We start from the raw sequence: 20007 nt of genomic DNA on the forward strand, positions 1-20007 counted from the left end.
CTTTTTTTTCTTTTTTTCTCTCTCTCTCTCTCTCTCCCCTGTGCAAGAGTAACCGCAACTGGCTCTTGTGAATGTCCACGTGTGTACGCACGTGGCGATACGTACAGCATACGCGTCTCTTTTGCGCGGTTAAAGGTTAAAAAATAAAAAAGTATGACCGCGAGAGACACGCAATTAGCCGGCTCTCGAATTTATTTCGCGCTTTTTCGCCGACAATTTGCGAGGAATCTTTTCAGAACGCGGGATGAAAAACATGTTGCCGCGCGCGGCGCGTTAAGAATCGGAAAGAGCGTGCGAATGGATTGGCGAGCATAAAATCTGTGTTTTTATGTCAGGTAAAAAATTTCTTCTGTCAGGTTTCAAAGAATTATGTTTCTCGTAGTAAGATAAAGAGATGATAAAGATATCGTGGGGAGCGTTTTCCTTTCGAAGATGAGGTAAATTAAATTCTTTAATATTCACTCGAAATCAAAACATTTTTACGCGCTCGGAAATTTTTAATAAAAAATTGCTCAACGTTGAATCTCGTAGCTGTCTCATTTGAAATGAACGCAGCGATGCGTTCAATGAACGCCGGAATCCCGCGTGACTTCACATTAGCGATTTTCCCGCCGTGAGACGCGAGGAGGGGGGGATAAATGATAAAAGAATTTATATTTAGATCGCAGAATAAATCCGCACGCGAATGCTTCGACGAGGAAAGATAATTTGTACAAATGGCAGCGCTTCTTTACAGTCATCGACGCCCATACTCGATTCGCGTTCCGTTAAAAACAGTCGATTTTGCACGGTAACCTGTTTACGGAGTCAACAGCGTATCGCCGAATTGAATACACGTGTTTATGTCACGCATGATCCATACGTGTTCTGCCAATTACAAAGTCGCGCCTCCATTCCTTTATTCGTAAAGCGTACGCCGATTATGAGCGCGGCGCGAAACGCACCGGAATATAAATTGACTGATTATTACTCGAATCGATTAAAAAGTCGTACCAGAAATACATGCACGACGATTTATGAACGCGGTGAATCACGTTGGAAAATATGTTCGCGCTACCAATGCCGGAATTACGTTGAAAACGGATTTAGAAGAGAGTAAAAGAGAGAATAAAAAAAAATCTTTCTTAGAAAGAAAATATTTTTCAAACAATTTAAGAGCCCTCGTCCAGCCAACTTCTTCTTCGAATAAAAAAATCTATATGTATTCTCATAATTATCCGACGAAATTTTCTGAGAATAAAAAATTTTAATTCTACTTGAAATTCATTAAATTTTTTTTTTTTATCCAAAAGGTTTTTGCGATTGATTTATACGAATAAATATTATTTCACAAATTGTCAGGAGATGCGAAAGAATCTATAATTGGAGAGAGGAGGAGAGGGGAAATTATTATTCGCGAGCGAACAATTCCATCGCGATTTATTTCGCCGTTGAGATTTTTCAAGCGAACCTTGATCTTGCCGGCATCGTCGTCGGTTTGATTTTATTTTCGGCGAACCACCAGCCGTCTGTAAAACTCCCGGTCTGGCCGATATATTAAGGCCGTTCGCGGCGATTATTGGAAAAACGCGCTCGACAATTTGTATACGAAGGACGGCGTTCGACATAGCGTCCGCGTCGCCGTCGGTCAAATATAAATGCAAATCGACAAGTACTCGCATACGCATTAAGCGCGCCTGGCAACGTGCCGTTATACATGCAAGAAGGGCTCTTCTGACTTGCGTTTCTTCGCGGACAAAATTTCCAAAATAGACATCCAGCGTCTATTTAAATCTCTCGTTTATCTCACGATTACGTAATATAATATAAAGCATTACGTTTATGTCGAGTAACGAAGATATTGCGGGTTCTTACAAAGGTTTTTTTACGAGAATCTTATGCAATCGGTTCTCGTATTCTCGTAATCTCTATTACTGCTATTTAGCTCTACCATTAATCATCTTTAGTTCGATAACAAATTCTGAACGCACGTCTAACAAATATCCTTGGACTACTTGATAATTTCCGGCTGGAAAAAAATAGAAAAAATTGCAAGATTGCTCTTTACAAGCGAAAATATTTATATTGCCGGGAGGAAATTGTATTATTTAATCTCTCGTTTTAATCTCGTCTCTACCTATTTTTTATCGCGAAATTCCTGCGCATTGAAGAAACGAAAGAAAATGTTCGTTTGTATAGGATTTTACAACTGTTCATGCAAGATAGTGTCGCTTCCTTTTATGCCTGCTTTGCGAATGCCGGGAAAGGAAAAACACGTGGTGCCCAATACGCCGAGCCCTCCAATAAACCTTTCGACATAACGAATGCAATTTCTTTCGGCACATGGGTGTGTCACGTGATTGCCAAATATTGCAGATATATGAAGTTTTAAATTATTCATACATGCATATCCGGCCAGCGTTTTCGTTGGCATATTTTGTATTTTACGACAAATTGAAATTAATTTCGGATTCATACGATTAATCGTTGAAAGCTTGGTAGAACTCGATAAAACGGTATCTTCATATCGCAGCAAATATATAATTTCGTACAAACAAAGTAGGTCTGGAGGAAAAAATAATTCGCGTAAAATTTAATTTGTAATAATTGTGAAAATACAAATTTATTCGGCAACGTATGATACGCGAATTGCGCTCGTGATTTATTAATAGTCGTATGATCATCTACACCGTAATGTATGCGAATCCATAAAATCTCGATATTCGCAGATATATATACAGTTTATATTTGTAAACGGGAATAAGCAGCGTTTCAGATGGATACAAATTATGAGCGATAAATCAGTTTGATCGATAGCCAGCTGAAAGGTATATAATATCGGCTCGAGAGCGAGAGGCGCATTCAAACTGTCTCTGCAATCGTACATATTTGTCATGAATGCTGTTTATGTGACTTGAATTCATAGCGAGAAATATAATGCCAAGAGCTTTATCCGCGTAAATTTTATGGGTCCAGTTTTAATTCAATCTGTTTGTCCGCGGGGTGATTTTATAATTGCTCAGTACGATGAGATGACGCTGTCCTCTCCAGGGACGACGATTTCTTTGGAAAGGACGGAGTGAAAGGGCGACAAAAATAAAGGAAGAAATTCTTTCTTCATCCGCGGAAGAAAGTCCTTGCGGATCGAAAGTGTGTTTAGAAACCTGCGCTTCCACGCGAGCGTAACCGAGAATAGGGACGTCCCGAAAGATAATATTTGTCGTAATAACATCTCTCGACGGGCTCCTTATACGCGTTTGAAGAACTAGCCTCTCGAGGGCCCCATCGACTCCTTCCCGGAGTGCTTTCAGCGCCCTTAAACGCGCGACTCGCCATGTTTGATTTGATTTTGTAACTCGGAAAAAGCATGACAGAGGTCTTATCACGACCAGCTGTGACTTACACTTGATGTATATGCTATATTCCTAACGGATTCGTGATCTCCTTTTTTTCTTCTCCTCGCTACACGTCTTCACGATCAAGCGAGAGAAAGAGAGAGAATCTCTGGAGGATTTCAAATTCGTTGCCGCCATAAACTTATTCCGGGCCTCCGGGAGGACTTGGAGCTTTAGCCTAAGTGGATAGCGCGTTATATCCGCCTCGATGCATGTAATTTATTACGCTCTCGTATAAAAGAGTTAGGAAGAAATTCGTCGACGATGTGATTTGAGCGTAATTTAGAAGTGAAAAAAATCATCAAACGCTCGCGATTTTTCTTCTTCTTTTTTTTTTTTAGAAATCATTTAGAAACGATAAGATTAGAAAGCGGCATTCACGAATCGTTTATGCATCCAATAAAACTTTTAACGAGGTCGAAACTCTCTCGCCATCGTTTTTCACGATGATTGAATGAAACGCAATAAAGGGGCGCCGAGAGTTACATACGCGAGCCCGTTTGAAATCGTGGCGACTGTCGAAAAAGGACAGGGGTGAAAGGCCTCTCTCCCTCGTTGTTTTAGTATACCTTCCGCGTGTAGACGTTTTCCATGTACGTGACGTTTATAAAGTGTGACTATGCAACGCGTGCCTGGTGAATATTAATTACTGTGCGCGCTTAGGATGCTCAAGCTTGCACTTCGTAACTCCATCCAAAATTACGTCCGGCCGACAGTTATCGTATCTCCGTCGTCCTATTGTAAGTACGGTGTACGAAAATGAGAAACAAAGGAAAGGAAAAAGAAGCTAGAAGTAAGGCAACGTGAGCCGAAATATTTGAAGAGATGCCGAACGATTTTTTTCTTCGCTCCCGAAAATCTATTTGCATCGTCACGTTCTGATACGTGCGCGTTTCTCGCAATCGCGGCGACGAACTGTCTCCGGCTCTCGAGAAGAGGTCTAAAAATGAGCAGCTAATCTGCCAACGATACGAATATAATCGGACGTTTTGAAACGTTCCTCGAAACTTCAAAGCAAAGTTCGCTCCGCGTCAAAGGACGCATGGTCACCGGTATAAGTTACGGGCGTTTGTTAGAGACACGCGCGACAAAGTTGCATTATATGTTACGGAGATTTCTAGAGACTTGCTTTGACACGTTGCCTCGATAATTGCACTTTTACATACCTGTAAATTATTCCAAATTGAGGAAATAAGTGTCGTAACGATATTCTTTTGTAACGCGTAATATAATTATTTCATAAATTTTTTTGAGCAAAAATTCGGGTGAGCAAAAATGCGCGTTCTTATTATTTTTAACATGGCTATGTTACAGAAAAAGAATATATATATATATAAACTGCAGCAGATAATATTCTTATAAAGTTTCGTGTTTCTTTTTCTGCTCTTTTCTGAGATAGAAAAATAGAGTCACGCAATTAATGGATATATTCTGGAATTCTTTTCAGCCACTCCCCTAGACTCTAATTAAATATTTACGATTCAATTTGCAATATATTTAAGCGGTTAAATGTAATATGTTTAAATGACGACGCTGTTTAAATGACGATTTAACTACATGAAATCGTCGTGGAAACATCTCGGCGAACACGAGACTGGCCGCGGCTATTCCGCGTCTCGTGTCTCGGCGCACCGGTGTCATTTTATTCTACACCGTCCCTCTCTCTTTCTCCTCTTGAAGAGAGAGCCTCATTTAGAACCGACTGTGCCAGACGTTTCCAGCCGGTGCAAAGAATATATAAGATTGTCGGTGCCTGTACGCGTCTCTCTCTCTCCTTCCCTGATGTAGCTGTTGATATATTCTAGGCAATAAAATCGATATGGCCCTTTGTCCCAAGGAATCATCGATCAACTCTCGGCCGACAGACGCGCATTACGCTACTTTACTGCCCGTTTAAGAGCTCGCAGTTAAACATTCGAGCCCTTGACCCCACGTCTTCCCGTTCCCCTCGGGGGTCGACGACGCGAACCGCGCAATTTCGCGGTGCGAACGGAGACCCGGTTCGTCGACCCGGACGGATAAAAAAAATTCCCCGTCGCGGAGAACGCACCGGAGAGCTTTCCGCTCTCGATCTTTTTTCGCGATCGATCGATCGCCACCAATTTTATGCTCGTTAACCAGCCCGCCCCTGCACGAGCACAAACACGCACATATGCACGTACACATACGTACATACTGCGGATGCACTCGCGTTGCACTTTGGCAGCTGGTAGTTGACGGTTTGCAAAGGCAAACTTTCCCGCTTTCTCGTTTCGAACGTTGGGACCGGAAGAGCAGCTCAATATATCGGTCTCTCTTCCGTCATTATCTCTTCTCTCGACCTTCGAAACCTCCCCTTTTTCTCGTTCTCCTTTTTCGCGCTCTTGCTAACTCATTAGAACTATTCCGACACGCTTCTTTTTTCCCCTGATTATCGCGATGTCGATTGATTAGTCGAGGATAAGGTCTTGCTCCCTTTCGCGCTCCCTCTCCTTTTCGTAATCATTCTCTATTGTCGTAAAAGTTTTAATTAAATCCGGCTGCCGAAGGCATATCCGCGGCGATTGTCCCGTACGACACGACGATCGAAAATAAACTTTCCTCTCGAAAGGCGCGCCAGGACAAATGACACTCGTTCCGAAAGTACTTGGAATTCGCGAATTCGTCGACGGCGAAACAAAGCTACAGAATAACTCGTCCTTAATGAAAGGACGCCTATTTCGAGAAAAGGAGGGTTATAGAAGCCCGGGGAGAGCCTTGAAAGTTTGGCTCAGTTACGGGATAGTTAATATTGAATTTGCCTTACCGTATTATTAAAATAAACACTGCTGCACATATTGAACGTTGTATATTAAGAGTGAAGTAATTTTAGTGGAACGGAAACCACCTCTTTCTTAAGAGAGAGAGAGAGAATATATTTATTTATTAATATTTTTTTTTACCGAGGAACATATGCAAAACTGATTTAATCGACAAATAGTTTTTATATTGCGTCTGTGTGTCGAGTCGCGACAGATGGATTATCTGCGAAGTCCTGTGTACGCTGTCGCTTATCGGAATGTTGAGAATATCCAGGCGTCGCAAGACTCGTCGCGTCGTCTCGTGCCCGGTTCTCTCTTTTTTTTTTTTCCTTTTTTTTTTCTTTTCATCGACGCATACATACGTATAATCTCGAGCGTGGAATGATCTATAGAGACGCGACGGTGTGACGCCCATATGTGACATCTTTATCCTCCTGCACTCTCGCGTATACTATCGTCACGATGCACGGAAATGCAATCTCGCGAGAATGGATGCTTCATACTGCGACGAGATAGAGTTTTCGTCGAGGAGAATGAGCGAAATCTTTTTTTTTTTTTTTTATCTTTTTCCGGATCGCGAGACCGACACGCTCGCGTGGCAATTTTTGTAGGATCTGCTAGGGAAAATCAATTAAACGAGAACAATGAATCGTCTATGCGAAGTGCATCGCGACGATCCGACACGTATTTGCAAAAGTGTGGAACTGATGAGATGAGCTTGTCGCGAGAATTTTTATCGATGATATTGATGTAGAATTGTTTTGAGAACTCGATTCGGAATCGGTCAATAAACTTTGTCGCGCGCGAGTTATTGCGACGAAATTCCGTGAATACAGAGATAGAGAGAGAGAGAGAGAGAGAGAGAGAGAGAAATTGAAAGAGAATGGTGTCACAGTTTTAACGAGATTCGACGATTCGAATATATTCCGGGAAAATGTATATGATGAAATTCAAACCTTGGCAGGGGTTCAAATTTTATCGGAGATATTTTATAGAATGTCAAAGAGAGATTTAAATAAATCGAATACGAAATGTGTTACGCCTGATGCGAGGCAATTATTGAAGAATCTCTTCTACATGTGGCGCGTTGGACTCTGGGATATCGCGTTCTCGCTGCCTCTGGAGCAGCATCCGTGTAATTTGTACATAGAAAAAAAAGATATCACGCCCGAGACTCTTTTCGGGAGAAGACAGCGTTTCGTGTCGACGTTAACGTTTCCATTAACCCTCGCTTTAGGTGCGTGCGTGACTTTGACGAGGATTGGGCCTCTCGTCTTTTCCGTTTTTTACGCCACATTATTCGGAAACACTTGGGAGGTCGATCATAATCGGCCTCGCGGCATGTTTCTCTTCTCGTGCTATTATCGCGCTATAATTTGTCTTTTTCCCGCGTCTCTTTATTTTATATTCTCGCGATAAAAAAAATTTATTAAAAGCTAAAAATTATTTCATTTGACTTATATGTAATTATAAATTTTTCTATTGTATCGTAACTTTTTTTTAGAATGCGCGATATCGCTCTGTACATCGTACGGGAAAGGAATGCTTCGTAGTTCCAAAAATAATGCAACGGTTGAACGGATGCGCGCATTTCCGAGCGAGCGAGGACGTAAAGTATAGGGTTGGGTCGCGAACCAGAAAAGAGAGAGCGAGAGAGAGAGAGAGAGAGAGAAAGAGACAAAGAAAAGGATACGCGTCGAAACTTTTACGCGATATTTCACGCCTATCGCCCATGTCCGGCCGCGAATATTGTAGCGCGAACCCATTGTGCGCACAATAATTGGTTATGACGGGGCAATGAGGGAAAGCAGACTCATTCTCAACTACCGGGGTCCGATTCGCCGTTAGCTATTATGCTAAATGGCGCCAATTAAGTCAACGATTTTCCTTGAAGCTCTGCCTTTGTCCCGCCGTTATAAACGCGCCGCTTTTCCCATTGAGATTCCTGCGAACGAAATGCGCCGATCGATGACGTCGCTTACGTAAGGTTTATTAAAGATGCCTGATAAATATTCAACGCGCAGAGTACTCACGCGCTTACTTCTGATGATTGCGCCAAGATCCAAGAGCCTGCATCTCTCGAATGATCCTTATGCGGTTACATCAAATCGCGAATGCATATTTTACGTGACGCATTTAACTCGCCGAACATGGAGAAACGGAGATAGATCGAACATAAACGCTGATAATTGCGTCCCGGTGCAATCTTCCTCATTTATTCCAACGACCATGTATCTATGAATTTCTGAATATATATTTAAAAACATTTTCAAAATAATATAAGCGCATAACTTTTAGTTGTGTTTAGTAGATTGTGCAACGGGATCTGTCGGTAAAATAATGAAATAATTTTATTGTTATACGGAGAAATCGTATATAATCATCATTGGCCTTTTGTGATCTTGAAATATCTGACTGATTTTTAGCGACTACAGCTTTTCTACGAAAGACACTCGGGAATGAGAACCGCTTCCGAGTAATGGACATTTGAAAGAGAGGGGTTTGAGACTGTCTATATTTCTTGTACGCTAAACTATCATGTTATATAACTATCAACTTATCACGTCAAACTCGTATGCCCGAGTTACTTGTGCCAAGAAATAGGCGAGGATCCGAGGACAAGCGCAGCAGCCGTGAATTTTGAAAAATGGATCCTTGTCAAACACGATAAAGTGGCGTCTGCCCAACGTCAAGCGCGAAATAAAAATGTCGATTGTGTGGGAGTTGTAAATATTTTCTACGTAAAACAAGAAAGGGGCTAGACAGGCCCGGACTCGTAATCCGAGTGCGCGACGAATACTCGAAGGTCGCATCTCGCCGAAAAAGAAAAATGGCTCGCGCTTTGTCTTCGCTCCAGACCAGACGCGTCCGCAATAATGCCGAGACTCCCTGGACCACCCTGTCCGCTCGCTTGCGTTCTCCTTCCGCCGATTTCCTGTCTTCCTCTGCGCTCCGAAACGAGAAAATTATCCGTTCGCGTTGACAGAAACCGCACACCACTCATGAGGAAGTTACGAGATTATCTTGTCGAATCGTAAATTCGGGGCAGGTTCCATACAACTTCGCAAAGTCTCGTTTCTGTTTTTATTTTTATCAAATTTTTAATTAGATTATAGTATTATAGTATAAATCAATTATCGAATACACACATGTAACTATGAGCGATGCGCATAATTTTTAATTGTATTTTATAAATACAATTAATAACTTATTCCCGCTCGCCTTACGGATCCGATCGGCGGATTTTGATCTGCGAAAAATCCACAAGAAAATGTTTTCCGTTCTGGCCGATTTTTCGGAACTCCTCGAGTATATCAACCGACAATCGGCACAGAGAAACGCACCTTGGATAAGAAATGGACGAAGATATAAAGCGCTTCTAAGGAAATCCGAGAAATCCCATCTTCAAGACCTTTGGCTTCGGTGTGTCGGAGTGGTAAGCATATCTCAACCGAAAATATGCTTTCCATTCCTCCCTCCCTTTTCCTCGCGCGTATATATTTCTTTTTCGTCTTAAATTATGCGCCCTTATCTGAAGGGTCGAAATAAGCTTGCGCCAGTTTTCCATTGAATTTATTAGCTCTTAGGTTCTCGCGAGGAGGCAGATAAATAAATATCAAAGACGACATCTCGCAACGCACGAGTGTTAAATCTGTCGTAATTCCTCGCAGGAATTTAGGAAAACACTGGGCGGAAAAAGGGTGCATCTCTTGCATATTTTATAAAAAAAAAAAACATTCCCGAATCACGCATCTCTAAGACGTGTTTTTACCGATCGCCTTATATCGTCACGTGCGCGTCAGTATCCACTAGAAAAATTTGCGGTACAACATTTTTCATTAGGTTAAGTGCAGCTGACGCTTCGTCATCGAAATAAACGACTACCATCGATTCGACCGACTTTCACATTTTCGTCACTGCAACTTACTTTAAAGCGATGTTTCTTACTTGAATTCACATTGACAAGTCATCTTATTAATCAAAACAAAATATGAGACATATTATATATATAATATATAAAAGATATATATATATATATATATTTTTATGTAGTATTATATATTTTATATTAATTTTATACGATATTATATTATATAATAAATTAATATTATGTATCATATATTATAATTTTATTTTATTTAATATTTAATATTTCCAATATTTTTAATTTTTTACAATTTATTATATAATATTATATAATATTGTAAAAAATTAAAAATATTGAAATATTAAATATCATATAAAATAAAATTATAATATATGATACATAATATTAATTTATTATAAAATATAATATCGTATAAAATTAATACACAACAATATTTCGGTTAAATAATCTCTGTATAAAATATTAATAGAAATCTCACACACATGGAGATATATAAGAGATATAATCCCTCGTGTCGCTTTACATAATCCCGTCTAATCTCGCGATACACGCGCGGCACTATCGAGTTCAATAAAACATCACGGACAGAGGGAACAGGTTCTTCCCTTTCTTGATCCATCTTGATTCCTAAATCCCCTAAATGGATCCGGTGTTCAATCATACCGCGCCGTGGGCGGTGGGATGCACACCGAGAGACGCGAGAGAGACGGGCGAGGATCGGTCTTCTCCGAAAAAAGGCCCGACAATTTCTAATTGCCGCTATTCCGAGGCTTTTACCCTTCGCTTCGGGGCGGTTTCGTGTGAAAATAAGAAGCTCACGTCCGACGGTCGAGCATCTATTTGGACAAATTGACCAATCACGGCGGAGCTTAGAGAGGCCCTTTTGTCTACCTGTGTGCCATAATTATCGCATTAGCTCGATATTTATGATCGGGCGCCTAATGCCCGGAAATTATAAACGTACTCTGTATTTTTTTTTTATATCCGATATATCTTGAGAGATTTTTTTTTATTTATTTTTTTATCTGCAGGATATGTGTATATTTGAAAATAAGTTATTTTCAAGTTCCGCATCTCTCTGGAGTTTGTATAAAGCTCTAATTCTCGATTGACGTAACGTAGATAATTAACCTAAGTGCATCTGTGTGTATGTGGATACAGATCCAATCAAGCAGATGTAAACAGCTTACAATGTAACCGGGTCTGATCTCGCGCGTTGCGTTCCACACCCTTCGCGTCTTTAGTAACTTGACAGTAAATATAGTACGGGGGAAATGCCTTAAAACATCCTGGTGGTTAGAGCGATCGACTGAATCTCGACGGTCGCATTGAACGGAAACTAAAGCCGCTTCATCAATGTTCGCTCTGATGCAATCACACCTTCGGCAAGGATCGGTTCGACAAACTTGGCGGATTGTCGTCGCATTAAACAGAGATGCACTTAAGTGCGTCAGCGTCGCTCTTATGAAAGCCACGACAAGGGAGTAATCAAGTTCTCGCGATGTGTTAGTGCAAATAGAATAATTGTTATTTCGTCAAATCACAGAAACAAATCAAACAGAGAGAAAGAATATCAAAATTATATAATAGAACATGCAAATTTTCATTATTATTTTTATTTATTTAAAGAAATCCAATGCTATTTTTTCGCCTAAATTTCTCGATTAAATTCGGTTGACATATCGCGTTTCCACGAAAAGGGCGTTAGGTCTCGCTCAATCCCAATCGTCCCGAGCACTTTTATTCGAGCTGTCAGAATGATACGAGAAGGAACGAATATACATAGCGAAGGCGGGGGGAGATATACGAGGGAGATTCGCAGAGAGTATTCAGCGGCGTGGCGTGGCCTGTTTTCTGTTTGCCACAAAGCTCCCGGCATGGTTTGCAACCCGCTATTACGAATGGATAACGTACGCACGCGTGAATATATGTATATTTGTATATACATATATATGCACGCATACACACAGTACGATTATAGCCGCAAGCCATGTAGGCATACGTTAAAGGAAGCGAGGAGGCTTTGATCTCTTGGATGGACAACATTATAATGGTCGTGTCTGTAATTATTTCGCGCTTTGATTGTGACGTCACGAGGCGAGGTTGTGATTTTTACGCTACGAAGAGCGACCACAGCCCGTCCACTTTCTTTGTTGTGTCATAAAAACAGAAAAACGAATATCCATTCGAGAAACAAATGGACGTTCTCTTGCAACAAGCACTTTGTTTGTCTCGTCCGAATGTAATACGTTCTTTTCAACGTCAATGGAATTTAATTCTCTGTTGTTATCCGAGTGCTGAATCTTTTCGGATTTTGCAGGTCTTTGTTATCATTTGCCGGCTTTAATCGCGATTTCGTGTTCGAATCAGGCGACAGGCGCGTTTCGACGGGATCGCGACATTTTTCAGACAGGCCAGACAGGGAGAGCCCCCTTCGATTGGCTCGAATGGAGAACGTGTCGGAATTTCTGGGTGTATTGTTCGTGACTTGGTACCTTGCCAGTTTCGAGTTTCCACCACAGTAGCGAACGTCACTTCCTCACCCCGGTAAAGGCCTTTTATTAATGAGCTGCTCATTTTCCTGAATGATTCACGATTAGTTTCGACGGCGATTGCCGCGCTGTTAATCGCGAGAATCTTCGAACTTATAGTTGTAATGCACGATTTTAGCATAAAACATCGCAAAGACTATGAATTCTGTTTGACAGATCCTCACGTGAATTAATAGATTTATTTTCTTATGTTTAAATCATAAATGATCGAAAGGTTGTTTGCGAAGAGACGCGCTAAATGATTAGATTCTTTGCAGTCTCACGTAGATTGTCAAGAATTTAGAGAGATCTTTATGTATCTGCATTCTGAATAACTTGACGAAATTCGAAAGTCGAGGTGATCACAGCTGTTTGCGGCCTCGCATTTTAATTTAGTTGTCGAAGCGGTTAGCCTTTTTGCACAGCTCGCGGCAACGGGCAAAAATATTTTTCTCCGCGGCCAGAATAAATGGAATGAACGCGCGTTGGTTTATCGGCTACGCATTTTTGAAGATGGAAAAATCGAAAACCACGGCTCAAATGAATTAACGCCGCGGGCGGATGATGATCAATCGCGCTCGCATTTATCGGTGAAGCGAGCGGCGGAATCCTCTGCATAAAAAGAAAAAACTTTTTAGGCATCTTCCAACGCATGTCGGATCGCTCACGATGACGACTGACTTATTAGTAATCCTTAATTGCTTCATTATTTTCAGTAAATTAATTGCTGTCCCTGAAACAGCCTTGAATTATGTGCCCGGCCATTATTTCTCGTGCGTCGTAAAAGTTTCAACGAACGTTGAAATATTATTCCTACTTTCGTTTCATTTGACAAATGATCTGATTCTTATAAAAATGTATAAAATACATGAAATATGACAGATAAATTAATTAGCTCTGAGAGACAAAAAGAGATATCTACTGCATGTATGAAAGAAGACAAATTTACTTTCCGATAAGATAAAAAGAAAGGATGATGGAAAAAATCAAAGTGCGAGAGACTAGAATGAGAAACACACGACGAGGATGAGAGAGGAGAAGTTGCGCCGAGCACGCTTCGTTTACGGATGTAGTCTCTTTCTGGATGAAACGCGACTCGTACATTCGTCGTGAAAAGCCGGAAAAAGTAACGGACAGGAAGATACAAATGTGCGGGTGCCAGAAAAAAATGCGAATTGGGGAATGCGAGGCCGAAAAACCGATAATTAATTCAGTCACATCGCAATGTTCTGCTCGACAGCATCTTTTTTTATCTCGACCGCGTCCACTTTCTACCTCTTTCCTCTCCTTTTCTCCTTTCGTCCTTTCATCTCAGCAATCTCTTTTGCAACCGCTTCAATCGCAGCACCCCGAGTTTTTCCGCAAAAGACATTTGCTCTTCATTAAAATAAAAGAGAATCTGTTTTATATATATATATATATATATATATATATATATATATATATATATATATATATATTATTATTTGAGATGCACTTAATAAATGCAACAATAGTTTTAGAGATACGGCTAATAACAACAAAAGGGATATTTTCATGACGAAGAAAAGAGAAATAAAACCCTGATGAGATCTCGAATTAATTCCGCTTTTATTCTCATAGAAATTTCGGTTAATATCGTTATTTAGTATTACGCTGAATTCATGGCTCGAGAAAAAGGAAATATCAAAAATATGAGATACACGATTCTTGGAACATTATACTTCCATAGATCGAGGAACGATATTTAATTGTACAGCGAGGTAAAAATGTTACGTATTTATATAGCAGAGAGGCAAACCCGCTTTTTGTGCACTGCTGAGATTAAATTAAAAATCAAATTGATCGCGGCGGCTTGTGATAAAGTACCCTTCGCCTTCCCGTCCACCCTTCGCCAATGACTCTATTCTGATCGTCTGTCCTGATTTCGCTTTGGAACAACCCTCCGATCGCGCGCGCCCCTTTTTCGAGTGGAAAAATATTCCATCCCTCTCTGCAAAATATATCAGCCATCACGAGAGAAGACTTTGTCGAAAATAATCTCGTTATGCGACGGTAAAGCCAATCAGCGAGCGAATAAATCGCATCGTTGCGTTTCAAATAAATCTAATAACTACAGATATTCGATGATATTGATTCAGACTCGCGGAAAATATCGAAATAATCGTCATGTCATTTTTCTTTAGAGATACATTTCCGTGTTTATAATTAATCTTAAATAAAATGACGATTAAATTAAAGTGGATTAAAGTTAGTCAATTACTATATACGAAGAAACATCGGCCGTTCGGAATGTCGATACGCTGCTCGTTTATCAAACGTACTTTACCACCGCCAACATTTTGGCGGACCAATCATAAGCGACGTGTTCATCCAGCTTCCGAGTCTGCGTATCGTCGTTTTAACGCATGCCGTTGGAGTAATTTGACCATTCACGCACCCGTCAATTTGCGCATTTAGCGTGACAGTGCTCGAGTATGCGCGCATACACGTACACATGCACACCGGATGCGATTTGTATCTCTCTATACACAGGCGAGCGCAATTTATTTCCTCCAACAGGCGGAAATTAAAATCGATCATTGGCTCGCCCGTATCTCGCCGAGATATCCCGACGTCCTCTCTTTTTCTCTCCTCTCGAGTCGTGTCTCCAGATTGCTCGGCCGATGGGCCCACCTAAATAAATAATGACGGCCAAATTCAATCAGCAGGTTATTCGGGTCACTTGATCGACTTGTCGTCGGCGTCGTCGATCGATCGATCGTTGAGGTCCCGTTTTATAAACGGAAGCTCAATGAAATCGGCTACTCCAGCCTCTTCGATGCGCGGATACTCGGACCGAAAGTCTTTTAAATATATATAATCGTTAATCACATTTATAAACTCTTATCGCTCTTTCAATTTATTTTATCGCGGTTTTCTTTCTTTGTTTCTCAAACTGAAAGAAAGCTGAAAAAAAAAAAGAATGCTCTTTTCGTCGTGAGATGGTGCCGAGATCTCGTTGAACTCGCAATTCTCCGTGCACACATTTAATTTCCTTCCGGAAACAGGTTCGCGACGCTAACAATGGTCGCGCGCGTGAAAAGTGTATCACGGGGACGCGTTGTAACAACGTACTTTCCCGATATTATCGGAAAGCGATCGACGACGGTCCGGCAAAAGCTACCCGACACGAGGGCGTCCAACACTTTCTGCCGTTGACTTTAATTTTCTTTCGAATGGAACGATACGGAAATGTCGCGTCGCGTTGGAAAATATATCCGTGCAATGCATTACGCTCGTTGTCGAAGAACGCCAGTTCCATTGAAAACGCAAAATAGAAACACGGCGACAATGTGTCTGCGTGTAATATAGGTTCGACAGTTTTGCGGATTCGGGCGTTTCTGGAACGAATTGGATTTCTCTTGCAATTTAATGGCACGAGCGTTTGTTTTTATCGCGTTTTTTACCTTATATCGCACGCAGATGCGTGCTTTAGAAAACACGGCGAGAAAAAGAAAAATGCAATTGTGTCTTTCTTCTTTATTAAATATTGATCTCTTGTAGTAAGGCACGCGCAAAAGCGTCAGATAAGTCAGTTGATGGCGCGAGACCTCGAGGTAATAGATAAGTTACAATATGGTAATGTAAGTGGTTTATATTAATGGCATATTCGATTACCTCGTACGATTATTAACCCGAGGCATAGGGTAATATCAACGTGTCTCTCTTACTACCTGCTATGGAGCTCTAGCAAAGTAACTCTGTGTTTTACGACTATATCTATCGCCTGCGGCGAAACGTCTCGTTACCGCACAATGAAGATCTGCGGAAGAGCTATTTCTGCATTCACCGACTCGGATGTTGTTTCGCGTACATTAATGTCACAACACACGTAAAACATCGGCCGTTTAACTGTCAGAATCATCCCGATTGCCAATATCCTGTCACGATGTAACGGGTGAATTAATGGCAAATTATTCGATGGCGCGAAATTAATACATATAAAGGCAAGTGAAACGCAACGTGTATAAAATTGAATGTGGAAAAAAGCCAAGTGTGTGCTTCTGTCGAGGAACATGCGCCTCGACGTTTTACGTACGTAATATCGATAAGCCCCGGGTGGGAGGGAGGGAGGGAGGAGGGAGGAGGAGAGAGATTAAATAATTCACGGCACGTCTGTTTGCCGGCGCGAATCCGTGGAGCAAATATTTGCATTGCAGCGGACGAACGTTTGAAAAAGGCACGCTTCAATGGAGAACAATCGAACGGATATAAGTCTAGAGCTTGGTCGGGCCTCGCGTCGTATGTACGAGATATATCTCATAAATCACGTCTTACCTAATGCGTCGGCTCGCGATCTGATCTGCTGGCGGACTTTTCTGAAGGAAGTCTTTCTTGTTACGAGCTCTCCTCGCACGAGGAGACGATAACAATCCCCTCGAGGTACGTAACTCTATTTTATGCAACGGAATATGCACAGACACGATTTTCAACTGGCAGCAAGACATTCTCGATATCTTTGTTATAAGGATGAATATAAATTTAAAGATGAATATAGGTTTAGCAAATATCTCTCACTTTCTCTTTATAAAAAGGAAGATGCACATTATTCGGTCAAAACATTTTTTTTTTCTTACGAGTTAAAATAATTGAAAAATAAATTGAACGTTTTCTTCATTGCTATAAATTTGTTTTATTTATGTGTGTCTTTTCATTATATTACATTTTATTACAATATAAGAAGTTTATAAAAATATGTATGAAAAAAAAGAGAGAGGCATGCATTTTTTTTCGCGACTTGCCCATTGAAAAATTGACTCCTCGTAACAGCGGATCGTTTTCCTTTTCGAACTCCCTTAGCGGAGTAACGAGCGAGCCGCGGTAATCTGGACATTGTCTAGATTTAATTGGACCAGAAGCGATCCCGGCAACTTTCTCGTTCTCACATCGTCGCGAAAACGATAGCGAGTAGACTGAGGGAGGCGCCGGCGACGTACCGAGCTTTAATCCGGTTAATCCGCCGGAGGGGAAAGTTTGATTAAGTCCACAAAATGACTCGGTGTGTATAATTTACGGAAACTTCCGGTCTCTTTTCGTTTTCTCTCTCCCTTCTTTAGTGCACTTGGCACTGTGTCGACTCCACTCCCTTGGCAACTCGACGTTTCGCCATCGCCGCCAGGCCCTTCGTTTGTCTCCGCGAGGAAAAAAATTGCAAAATTCCGCGGATACTCGTCCGTCGCGTTAACCTACTTGACGCCAGTTGCAATCTCATCTCGGCAGTCGAATCGAGTTATAACACACCGATACGTTTCGTCGCGAACGAACGAGAAAAGAATCAAATATTTCCCGAATTTTTCTTCTTGGTATCGATTATTATTGATTTTTGACTCGTCCATTTTTATCTTCTTATTCTTTTATAACAATTCAACGATGACGGAGCGGTTATCGCGAACGCCTTTCGATGCATAAATATATTCATTCGCTTGTTTATCCAATTTTTTGATTAGAAAAATGACGGACGCGGCGACGCTTTTCCTCTTTATCACACGTACAGATCGTTCAATTTAATTAAAGACGACACGATATCACTCTCTTTTTACGAATTACTTGACGCTAAAGAGTCTGACATTATATTTTGTCGTAGAGCGGATTTAATAAGGAAGCTGCCCTCGTATTTTCGCTCCAAGCAATTCTCGTTACCTTTATAGAAACTTGCTTATAAGCATAAATATAGTCCGGGATAAAGTATATATATATATCATAGTTCCGTCAACGTGGACTCGATAAGGGAAACTGTCTCTTCATCCTCGGCGTCGTAATGTCGTATTCACGTTTTGTCCTTAATCCTGCCCGCCAGTTGAATGTCCCTTTAGGACGCTGTACAGCAGAAATTATTCTGGATAGACTCTCTTGAGATTTCAAGCTACGTCCGTAGACAAATCTGAATATATTATACTCAGCTCATGTAAATCGTATAAACAAACGCATATTGTCAAGACAAAACAACGAAATTATGGTTGCGCATCCTTTTCGATTATACGCATCTCGAGGCTTTTCTTCTTTTATTGCAGAAATTAACTTTGTTACATTACTCCAGTCTGGCAGCGAGCCAACGGCTCTCTCGGTTATATTTTACACACGGGCAGGCGTACACAATTCACGAGCGAGATTATGATGCTAATTAAACGGATCGGTTTACGACGCGATGATTCGCGCCAAGTATTACTCTCGTACGTTATTCTCTCCTCGAGACAGAGAGAAAGAGGGAGAGCCGCGTGTTTTCCGCATAAAATAGTACATTTTTAATCGCCGTCACTACGACAAGTCCGCTCTTTCTGTTCTTTAATAACGACGATAAGAACCGTGGCCATTTTCTCGACTGAAGCAGAAGAAACTCGCGCCCCGCTACACTATTCCGTCATACGAGCGAGCGTTCCTTTCCGCTCCCGCGGACGTTGATAAATAAGCTCGAAAAACAAGCTTTTGTTCTCTCTGTCCGGAAGAGTCTTCGATCTTTTGCTCGAGACGTCTTTCGTTCGCGTCCCTTTTCCGATGTCTTTTGCTTCTCGATTTTGCCATCGATGCATTCTTTCATTCTTTCTACCATGTAATTGGATCCATCTGTTCACGGTTGCAGATCATGTCTGATTTATCTGTCGATTTATCTGTCAATTTTAACGCTCCAGATTTACGCAACCGCAATTTTGCGCATTTTATACGGGATGTCTATGTATTGGAAAATCTGAAATCCTCAGGAATTTTTTTTTTTTTTTTACTTGGAAATATTAAGGAATTCTTATGGAATTTTAATGAGGAAATATAAAAAATTCTCTCTTTGATAATTTTGCTCTTATATTGTAAGCGTTCATCGATAAGTCAAGTTGTGATAATTATGTGTGTCTAAACTAACTCTCTCTTTTTATATATATTTAATATCTTAACAAAGTATTGAATATATATATTTTTTCTTATTAAAAAATTTAGTGATAAAAAATGAAAATAGTACATAAATGAAAAATATTTATCTCACAAAAACTATATAGTTTTTTACAATACATTTGCAAATTTAGCACTTCAATGGCTTTGTGCTTTTCCTTCTTATGAATGAACAGCATTACGAGAAAATGCATATACAGAAACAGCATTACAGAAAATGCATATAATAGAAAAAAAAAAACTTATTTTAGAAAGTTGCATTAAAAAATCCTTAAAATATTCTCTCTATCTTTCGAATAAAAATACTTTCAAAAACAGAGAATTTTTTAAAAAAAGATTTGAGTCGACATTTTCTCTTATCAAAGCATATTTTTGATTATATATATATATATATATATATATATATATATATATATATATATATATATTTTGCTATTTATATTTGGAACGTTTTACTGTTCTTTTCGATCCGCGTAAAAATGCCGAATGACAATTGTCGGCGAGCAGATAGATTCGCGCGAGATTACGATCGCGTG

General features: G+C 40.5%; 2 protein-coding genes across 5 annotated transcripts in view; one reads left to right on the forward strand and one right to left on the reverse strand.

The window, feature by feature from the left end:
- Positions 1-20007, forward strand: part of LOC126851350 (mediator of RNA polymerase II transcription subunit 20) — a 77905-nt gene that overhangs the window by 28990 nt on the left and 28908 nt on the right. The window lies entirely within an intron of this gene.
- LOC126851344 (facilitated trehalose transporter Tret1-2 homolog) overlaps positions 1-20007 on the reverse strand; it is a 62214-nt gene that overhangs the window by 27253 nt on the left and 14954 nt on the right. The window lies entirely within an intron of this gene.

Source organism: Cataglyphis hispanica, chromosome 8, assembly GCF_021464435.1.
Source record: "Cataglyphis hispanica isolate Lineage 1 chromosome 8, ULB_Chis1_1.0, whole genome shotgun sequence".
NCBI lineage: Eukaryota > Metazoa > Arthropoda > Insecta > Hymenoptera > Formicidae > Cataglyphis > Cataglyphis hispanica.